The sequence below is a fragment of the Grampus griseus genome (assembly GCF_964374135.1).
Source record: "Grampus griseus genome assembly, chromosome: 3".
Classification (NCBI taxonomy): Eukaryota; Metazoa; Chordata; class Mammalia; order Artiodactyla; family Delphinidae; genus Grampus; species Grampus griseus.
In genome coordinates, this window is record NC_139019.1 from 12,493,807 (window position 1) to 12,505,149 (window position 11,343).

Below are 11,343 nucleotides of genomic sequence, written 5' to 3' on the forward strand. Positions count from 1 at the left end.
GAATGAAAAGCGCCTCAAGAAGGGAGAGAGTGCGTGAACATCATTGTACCTAAAAGGAGGGTAAAAGAAGGCCTCGTGTGCAGGTCTGAATTCACTGATGTGTGACCTGGAGGCTCGCAAAGGTCCCAGGACTTAGAAGGAGCTGTGCCCGGTTTAATGTTCTGCCTCTGGAAATTAATGATTTTTGAAGGAGAGGTCGGCAAGTTATGTAGCCTGTCCTACTTATATTATTTTGAACTGCCCCCTCACAATGCATCTTTTAAAGTTTACTGAGCATAATAAATTAGTTTATTATTAAAAGTAATAAAGTGTGCACCCAGGAACGAGCCTATTACCTCACATTTCGCAGTGTAAAAGTTGTGTTCATAGTAAGCATGAGATCTCCACCTCCTGGGTTCAGGTATTTCACAATTATTAGAAAATATTAAATGTTTTCCATATTTTATGCCTTTAAAAGACCTTTTAAAATTCCAAACAGAGCAAGGCCTTGAGAAATAGGAAGCTAATTTACCTCGTAGCTCAAATTACATGCCCTATAATTAAAATGAAATTCTGGTAATTATTTATTGTGTTAGATTTGTCAAATAGTATTATTTAAGCGATGTCCCAGCAAAACAGGAAGTTCTTGGGTACAGGACTCTGCTCAATAGCAAGTTCCTGAAAGGTGTGTTTTAATATAGTTGGATCTTGTTTTAAATATACCGAGACAACCTATTTAAAGGAATTCTCAGGGAAGGAGTTTTCTTCTAGAGCAAATATCACCTTATGGTTTATCCATTCTGTCGACTAGCAATTTTACTCAAAGCAATCTCATTACACTGACCTTTGTCTTGAATGTGGGGTTGATGAGGTTCTCAGTAGACCTTCAGGAAGCCCGGTTTGCTTTGGTTGGTCCCTGAACAAGCGCCAGCCTCATTGCTGGTGCTGATACAAACGCACACCTTGGTCTTAAGAAGGAACGGTGAGAAAGTTCCAGTGAATCAATGAGAGGTCATCATCCTTGTTTGAGTATTCTAAGTGTGGTTTTGTAAAATAAATGATTTAATAGTGTCATCTTTGATTCTGGCAAAAAGCACTTTTTAGGTTTGAAAGGGCTTTGCATTTCAATCACACGATGGCAATGTGGAACTGAATGGAACAATTAATTACTTTTTTTTCTGTCAAAGTTTAAAAATCTGATAGATTTCAAAGGGAGTTTTGGACCTTTCTCTCTCTCTCTTCCTCTTTTTAACTTAGCAGTTGTTTGAAAAGATAACTCCATAATACAGGTGATGGTAATGAATAGGAAGTTTTCTAAATTACCCGGAAGCCAAGAAGAGATCACAAAGTCATTTAAATTAGATTCAGAGAGTGTTATCTTTCAGAGGGTACAGCTTTACTTTCAATGTACAAAGTTTTTAGTTTAGGTTTGATTGCTTTCAGCCAAAGACCATTACAAGATCTACAGACTTTATATTCAACAGTGTGAGAAAAAATTATGTACCTACAGGAAAAAATGCTGGAAAATAATATGGTCAACTATTAACAGTGGTTAGTTACAGCTGCATAGTGTTATTTTCATTTATACTTTTCAGTATTTAACACAATGGGCCTATATAAGTTTATAAAAAGAAAAAGAGAGTTTTAAAAAAATATTTACAAAACTTCCTTAGAAGTACAAGTTAGCATTGATTTCAGAGCATGGAAAAAAATTACTCTTCCCAAAACAATTTCATAGATGACTAGCAATATTCTATGATTTTGTTGCCTAAAATTATTAATGCTAAGTTTTGAACACGCTAATGTGAAAAGAGAAACTAAAAGTTACATATGTGTCTGATTTACTTTTTTCTGTAATTGATCATAAATGAATATGTTCAAGTTACCCTCAAGGAGCTTCTGCTTCAAAGGACAGAATGAAAGGTCATGTTTAAGATCATCCAATTCTACAACTCTACAACTCAGTGTTCTTGATTTGAGGAGCCCAATGGGATCAAATTGGAAACATAGCAGTGGACTTGGTCTGGAAGCAGTTGCCATAAAGATTTGTGTAAGATTGACTTCATAGAATTATCTACACTGGTCACACAGAATTATCCCATATCATGTATTTAGTATAACCAACTTATTTAACAGATAGTTTTTTTTGTTTGTTTGTTTTTTGCAGTACGCGGGCCTCTCACTGCTGTGGCCTCTCCCGTTGTGGAGCACAGGCTCCGGATGCGCAGGCTCAGCGGCCATGGCTCACGGGCCCAGCCGCTCCGCGGCATGTGGGATCTTCCCGGACTGGGGCACGAACCCGTATCCCCTGCATTGGCAGGAGGACTCTCAACCACTGCACCACCAGGGAAGCCCTAACAGATAGTTTTTATGGAAGATTTAGTCCCAGATGTTGGTGTCCAGTTTTGAAATGATCAGTAAGATAGAGTAGAGTAGACTCTACTCCAAAATAGAGTAGACTAGATATAAATTCAAGCCTTGTGGTCCTACATCTGGGCCTAGTGAACTGTTCCTACATGGCTCACTGTGAATGCAGTGAGGGGGAGCTTCTGATTCTAGATTACTTAATTGTGTTCATATAAATATTGTCCTATTTCATGAAGTCATGATTTCTGCCCATATCCAGGCTTCCAGAGAACAGAAAGAGAAGTTGTTTCCTTCCCCAAAACTGCAAGTTTTACTTTTGCCATCTCTGTGTCATTCCAGCCCAAAGCCTAGTTATAATTTGCTTGGCCTAATTATCAAACCCAATTTTATACTCTCAGCATATCTCAACAGTTGGAGGTAGGAGGTGAGTGGCATGGGTAAATTATCCTGAAATCGAACATTTGCTGTAGATAAGCTAGAATTTGCTAGTTCAATTCTGTCAAGAGTTCTAGTTCTCCAGACTTGTGGTTGCCAAGAGGACGGGGGGTGGGGGAGGGATGGATTAGGAGTTTGGGATTAGCAGATAAAAACTATTATATGCAGAATGGATAAACAACAAGGTCCTACTGTAGAGCACAGGGAGCTATAATCAATATCCTGTGATAAACCACAATGGAAAAGAATATGAAAAAGAATATATATATATATATATAACTGAGTCACTTTGCTGTACAGCAGAAATTAAACACAACATTGTAAATCAACTATACTTCAATAAAGTTTTTAAAAAAGAGTAATAGTTCTCAATTTTAATAAATTCTTTAATAATATTTTTAAAGGGACCACACAGATGCTTCAAAATGTTGTGCTGTAAAGAGGAATGGAGAAGATTTCTACATACTAGTATGGAGTGATCTGCAGAATATTTTGAAAAAAGCAAGGTGGCAAACCATGAAATGGTATGCTATTTGGGGGGTAAAAAGAGAGAGAAATATGACTATGGCTCTGTGTGCCTGTGTGTATTTACTTATATTTGTGAAAAGACCACTGGAAGTATAAATAAAAATTATTCAAATGTTTATCTATGGGGGAAGAAGAAAGAGACCAGCGTGGAATAGGGACAGAAGAAGAATTTCTCTGAATGTACCTTATTATCTAATTTTGGCTTTGGAAACATTTATGTTTTACATGTTGAAACATAAAATTAAAAGAAAATAATTATGGACAGCAGATAGATAAATCTCATGCATTTTTTTGTTTGTTTATTCCTCTTTTATTCTGAGAAGAGGATTTGAGGCAGATTTAATCAGAGTACAGGTGTATGCCTTATGCATTTTATAAATTTTGATTTTTCTATAATTGCTAGGGAATAAAACATTCGGGGAGCCCCTTGCCAGGTCAGTTATGTAACCTGATGGCATTGTGTATTGGTAACTGGTAACTTACTCCTACATCTGAAAAGTGACCTGAAAAACAAAAGTAAGTTTTGGGATGGATTCTGCTCTTGCCACTCAAAACACCATCACCACCACCACCACCTGACTTTCAGGATTCTATAGGGATTCTTCATATAGGTGAGCATCTGATGATTTGCTGACTTATATTTGGCTCCTTATGGTGAAACATACAAGGTAAGTGTGTATGTAATTCACCCTGACTCCTCAAACCTTAGGTCTGGCAAATCTTAATGAATAGAATGGAATGGAGGATGGAACCGATGAAAATGTAGCTACTTTTCATTTCCCTTTTTTCTCTTTCTCCAACTTCTGCTCTTGCTTTTTTTTTTTTTTAATGACCAGGATAACATAAAATGTCTGTAATTATAAGCATTCCTCATTTTATTGCCCTTCGCTTTATTGTGCTTGACAGATATTGCGTTTTTTTTTTTACAAACTGAAGATTTATGGCAACCCTGTGTTGAGCAAGTCTATCAGTGCCATTTTTCCCCATTTTTTCAACAGCATTTGCTCACTTCCTGTCTCTGTGTCACATTTTGGTAATTCCCCAAATATTTCAGACTTTTTCGTTCTTATTATATTTGTTATGGTGACCTGTGATCAGTGATCTTTGATGTTACCACTACAGCTAGCTGAAGACTCAGATGATAGCATATTTTAGCAATGAAGTATTTTTCAATTAAGGTATGTACATTGTTCTTTTAGCCATAATGCTATTGCACACTTAATAGACTACAGTGTAGTGTAAACACAACTTTTTTTTTTTTTTTTTTTTTTTGCGGTACGCGGGCCTCTCACTGTTGTGGCCTCTCCCGTTGTGGAGCACAGGCTCCGGACGCGCGGGCTCAGCGGCCATGGCTCACGGGCCCAGCCGCTCCGCGGCATGTGGGATCTTCCCGGACCGGGGTACGAACCTGAGTCCGCTGCATCGGCAGGCGGACTCTCAACCACTGCGCCACCAGGGAAGCCCTAAACATAACTTTTATATGTCCTTGGAAACCAAAAAATTTGTGTGACTCACTTTATTGCAATATTCGCTTTATGGTGGTGGCCTGAAACCTAACCGAAATTATCTCCAAAGTATGCCTATAAATACAATTAATAAAGCTTAACTTTTTATTCTCGCTACCTATCCAAGGTCTATTTACTTTTACAAGCACTTTTAAAATATCATTAAAATATCTCACAAAGATATCCTGTGTAATTCTAGCTCATTTGATAATTTCTCTTCTGTTTTATATTTTGACAATCGGAATGAGAACTGCATTAGTCTTTACTTCTAGTTTGTAAGTCTGACATCGGCCACAAAATATTAAATTTCCTGAGGCTGGGAACTATTTAAGATATTATTTCATCTGGTTTCACCCTCTTATTTCTCACCTCCACCCCAGAACAATAATAGACATTAAATAACACATTTTGAATTGAGTTTTCCATAAGCTTTTTTTATGTTTAACCTCCAAGTTGACAAGTGTATTATCCTTTCTGTTATATAGTTAATACTGACTGGACATCCTTAGCATTTGGGTGATAGAAGTAGAAATCAGATTTTCCAGCTTCTCAGACTTTACCATCCAAGAGAAGAGGTAGGCAAACAACACTCCTTTAATTGTTATTGCATTTTAATAAAATCTATTTTTCCTTTGCAGTGTTACTAATTATGGTAGAGTAGGTATTATTTGATTAATTAATCAGGCAAACAAGTAGTGCACAGTCATCTTCACATTAAGTACATAGGTTATCCCTAAGTTCCTCTACCTCCACCAGAGCATTTTTATCCTAGAAAATGTTCCTGATTTCAAAATGGTATCCTACTACTTATTTACATGATTTTTCTTGTGACTCAGTAGATAGACTGGTTGGACAAGGGGTTAACATAACTGATGTCATTTTAATCTCTATATAGATCAATTAACTTTGTTTTAATTCATTCAGCAACTTCTTTGGAGTGTCTGCTGTGTGCTAGACATGGTGCAAGGTGCTAGGTATATAGTATTGAACAAAACAAACATGATCCCCCTAAGACTGGGAATAATGCAAGATGTGCTCTCTCACTCCTATTCAACACCACGCTGGAGGACCTAGCCAATGCAATCAGGCAAGTAAAAGAAATAAAAGAAAAGAAAAATTGGAAAGAAAAAATAATTTTTTATTCACAAAAGATGAGATAGTTTATGTAGAAAATACCAGAGATTCTGTAAGAAAGCTGCCAGAAAGAATACGTGAGCTTGCTTAGCAAGGTCACAGAACACAAAGTCAATATACAATAATGAATTGTATTTATGTATACTAGCAGTGAAAAATTGGAAATAGAAATTTAAAAAACTGTCATTTAAAATCCACGAAATACTTAGGGATAGAGCTAACAAAACACATGCATGTTTTTATTTATTTCTTTATTTGGCTGCATTGGATCTTCATTTCTCCACGTGGACTTTCTCTAGCTGTGTCAAGCAGGGGCTACTCTTCATTGCAGTACGTGGGCTTCTCATTGCCATGGCTTCTCTTGTTGTGGAGCACAGGTTCTAGGCATGCAGGCTTCAGTGGTTGTGGCACGCAGGCTCAGTAGTTGTGGCTCTCGAGCTCTAGAGTGCAGGCTCAGTAGTTGTGGCACATAGGCTTAGTTGGTCTGTGGCATGTGGGATCTTCCTGGACCAGGGATGGAACCCATGTCCCCTGCATTGGAAGGCAGATTCCCAACCACTGCACCACAAGGGAAATCCCAAAATGTGCATGTTCTGCTGAAAACTACAAAACATTAGGAATTCAGAGGTGACCTAAATAAATGGAGAGCTGTGATGTGTGAATGGATCAGAAGCCTCAATATTATTAAGATATCAGTTCTCCCTAAATTGGTCTATAGACTAAACAGAATTGCAATCAAAATCCTTTGGAAAAAGAAAAAGCACAGAACTGAGAGTAGACAAAACAATTTTGAAAAAGAAGAAAAAAGCTGGAAGACTTGCCTGGCCCTGAACCAAGATGGCGGAGTAGAAGGACATGCTCTCACTCCCTCTTGTGAGAACACCAGAATCACAACTAGCTGCTGGAAAATCATTGACAGGAAGACACTGGAATTCACCAAAAAAGATACCCCACATCGAAAGACAAAGGATAAGCCACAATGAGATAGTAGGAGGGGCGCAATCACAGTGAAATCAAATCCAGTAACTGCTGGGTGGGTGACTCATAGACTGGAGAATGCTTATACCACAGAAGTCCACCCACTGGAGTGAAGGTTCTGAGCCCCACGTCAGGCTTCCCAACCTGTGGTTCTGGCAACAGAAGGAGGAATTCCTAGAGAATCAGACTTTGAAGACTAGTGGGATTTGATTGCAGGACTTTGACAGGACTGTGGGAAACAGAGACTCCACTCTTGGAGGGCACACACAAAGTAGTGTGCGCATTGGGACCCAGGGGAGGAACAGTGACCACAGGGGAGACTGAGCCAGACCTACCTGCTAGTGTCGGAGGGTCTCCTGAAGAGGCAGGGGTTGGCTGTGGCTCACCATGGGGACAAGGACACTGGCAGCAGAAGTTCTGAGAAGTACTCCTTGGCGTGAGCCCTCCCAGAGTCTGCCATTAGCCCCACCAAAGAGCCCAGGTAGGCTCCAGTGTTGGGTTGCCTCAGGCCAAACAACCAACAGGGAGGGAACCCAGGCCCACCCATCAGCAGTCAAGCAGATTAAAGTTTTACTGAGCCCTGCCCACCAGAGCAACAGTCAGCTCTACCCACCACCAGTCCCTCCCATCAGGAAACTTGCACAAACTTCTTAGATAGCCTCATCCACCAGAGGGCAGACAGCAGAAGCAAGAACTACAATCCTGCAGCCTGTGGAACAAGAAAACATATTCACAGATAGATAGACAAGACGAAAAGGCAGAGGACTATGAACCAGATGAAGGAACAAGATAAAACCCCAGAAAAACAACTAAATGAAGTGGAGATAGGCAACCTTCCAGAAAAAGAATTCAGAATAATGATAGTGACGATGATCCAGGCCCTTGGAAAAAGAATGGAGACAAATATCGACAAGATGCAAGAAATGTTTAACAAAGACCTAGAAGAATTGAAGAAGAAACAGAGATGAACAATTCAATAACTGAAATGAAAACTACACTAGAAGGAATCAATAGCAGAATAACTGAGGCAGAAGAATGGATAAGTGACCTGGAAGACAGAATGGTGGAATTCACTGCTGTGGAACAGAATAAAGAAAAAAGAATGAAAAGAAATGAAGACAGCCTAAGAGACTTCTGGGACAACATTAAACGCAACAACATTCACATTATAGGGGTCCTAGAAGGAGAAGAGAGAGAGAAAGGACCCAAGAAAATATTTGAAGAGATTATAGTCGAAAACTTCTCAACGTGGGAAAGGAAATAGCCACCCAAGTCCGGGAAACCAGCGAGTCCCATACAGGATAAACCCGAGGAGAAACATGCCAAGACACATAGTAATCAAATTGGCAAAAATTAAAGACAAAGAAAAATTATTGAAAGCAGCAAGTGAAAATGACAAATAACATACAAGGGAACTTCCATAAGGTTAACAGCTGACTTCTCAGCAGAAACTCTACAAGCCAGAAGAGAGTGGTATTATATACTTAAAGTGGTGAAAGGGAAGAACCTACAATCAAATTACTCTACCCAGCAAGGAACTCATTCACATTCGATGGAGAAATCAAAAGCTTTACAGACAAGCAAAAGCTAAGAGAATTCAGCACCACCAAACCAGTTCTACAACAAATGCTAAAGGAACTTGTCTAAGTGAGAAACACAAGAGAAGAAGAGGACCTACAAAAACAAACCAAAAACAATTAAGAAAACAGTCATAGGAATATACATATCAATAATTACCTTAAATGTGAATGGGTTAAATGCTCCAACCAAAAGACAGAGGCTTGCTGCATGGATACAAAAACAAGACCCATATATATGCTGTCTAAAAGAGACCCACTTCAGACCTAGGGACACATACAGACTGAAAGTGAGGGGATGGAAAAAGATATTCCATGCCAATGGAAATCAAAAGAAAGCTGGAGTAGCAATACTCATATCAGATAAAATGACTTTAAAATAAAGAATGTTACAAGAGACAAGGAAGAACACTACATAATGATCAAGGGATCAATCCAAGAAGAATATATAACAATTATAAATATATATGCACCCAACATAGGAGCACCTCAATACATAAGGCAAATGCTAACAGCTATAGAAGAGGAAATTGACAGTAACACAATAATAGTGGGGGCCTTTAACACTTCACTTACACCAATAGACAGATCATCCAAAATGAAAATAAATAAGGAAACAGAAGTTTTAAATGACACAATAGACCAGATAGTTTTAATTGATATTTATACGACATTCCATCCAAAAACAGCAGATTACACTTTCTCCTCAAGTGCGCACGGAACATTCTCCAGGAGAGATCACATCTTGGGTCACAAATCAAGCCACAGTAAATTAAAGAAAATATAAATCATATCCAGCATCTTTTCTGACCACAACGCTATGAGATTAGAAATCAATTACAGGGAAAAAAACGTTAAACACATGGAGGCTAAACAATACGTTACTAAATAACCAAGAGATCACTGAAGAAATCAAAGAGGAAATCAAAAAATACCTAGAGACAAATGACAATGAAAACACAACGATCCAAAACCTATGGGATGCAGCAAAACAGTTCTAAGAGGGAAGTTTATAGCTATACAAGCCTACCTCAAGAAACAAGAAAAATCTCAAATAAAGAATCTAACCTTACACCTAAAGGAACTAGAGAAAGAAGAACCAACAAAACCGAAAGTTAGCAGAAGGAAAGAAATCATAAAGATCAGAGCAGAAATAAATGAAATAGAAACAAAACAGTAGCAAAGATCAATAAAACTAAAAGCTGGTTCTTTGAGAAGATAAAATTGATAAACCATTAGCCAGACTCATCAAGAAAAAGAGGGAGAGGACTCAAATCAATAATATTAGAAATGAAAAAGGAGAAGTTACAACAGACGCCTCAGAAATACAAAGCATCCTAAGAGACTACTACAAGCAACTCTATGCTAATAAAATGGACAACCTGGAAGAAATGGACAAATTCTTAGAAAGGTATAACCTTCCAAGACTAACCAGGAAGAAATAGAAAATATGATGAGACCAATCACAAGTAATGAAATTGAAACTGTGATTAAAAATCTTCCCACAAACAAAAGTCCAGGACCAAATGGCTTCACAGATGAATTCTATCAAACATTCAGAGAAGAGCTAACACCCATCCTTCTCAAACTCTTCCAGAAATTTGCAGAGGAAGGAACACTCCCAAGCTCATTCTATGAGGCCACCATCACCCCGATACCAAGACCAGACAAAGATACTACAAAAAAAGAAAATTACAGACCAATGTCACTGATGAATATAGATGCAAAAAATCCTCAGCAAAGTACTAGCAAACAGAATCCAACAACACATTAAAAGAATCATACACCATGATCAAGTGGGATTTATTCCAGGGATGCAAGGATTCTTCAATATATGCAAATCAATCAATGTGATACACCATAATAACAAATTAAAGAAGGAAAACCATATGATCATGTCAATAGATGCAGAAAAAGCTTTTGACAAAATTCAACACCCATTTATGATAAAAACTCTCCAGAAAGTGGGCATAGAGGGAACCTACCTCAACATAATAAAGGCCATATATGACAAACCCACAGCAAACATCATTTTCAGTGTTGAAAAACTGAAAGCATTTCCTCTAAAATCAGGTACAAGACAAGGATCTCCACTCTCACCACTGTTATTCAACATAGTTTTGGAAGTCCTAGCCACAGCCATCAGAGAAGAAAAAGAAATAAAAAGAATCCAAATTGGAAAAGAAGAAGTAAAACTGTCACTGTTTGCAGATGACATGATACTATACATAGAGAATCCTAAAGATGCCACCAGAAAACTGCTAGAGCTAATCAATGAATTTGGTAACGTTGCAGGATACAAAATTAATGCCCAGAAATCTCTTGCATTCCTATACACTAATGATGAAAAATCTGAAAGAGAAATTAAGGAAACACTCCCATTTACCATTGCAACAGAAAGAATAAAACACCTAGGAATAAACCTACCTAGGGAGAAAAAAGACCTGTATGCAGAAAACTATAAGCCATTGATGAAAGAAATTAAAGATGATACCAACAGATGGAGAGATATACCATGTTCCTGAATTGGAAGAATCAATATTGTGAAAATGACTATAGTTCCCAAAACAATCTACAGATTCAATGGAATCCCTATCAAATTACCAATGGTGTTTTTTTATGGAACTAGAAAAAAAAATCTTAAAATTTGTATGGAGACACAAAAGACCCCGAATAGCCAAAGCAGTCTTGAGGGAAATAAATGGAGCTGGAGGAATCAGGCTCCCTGACTCCAGACTATACTATAAAGCTACAGTAATTAAGCCAATATGGTACTGGCACAAAAACAGAAACATAGATCAATGGAACAAGATAGAAAGCCCAGAGGTAAACCCCAGCAC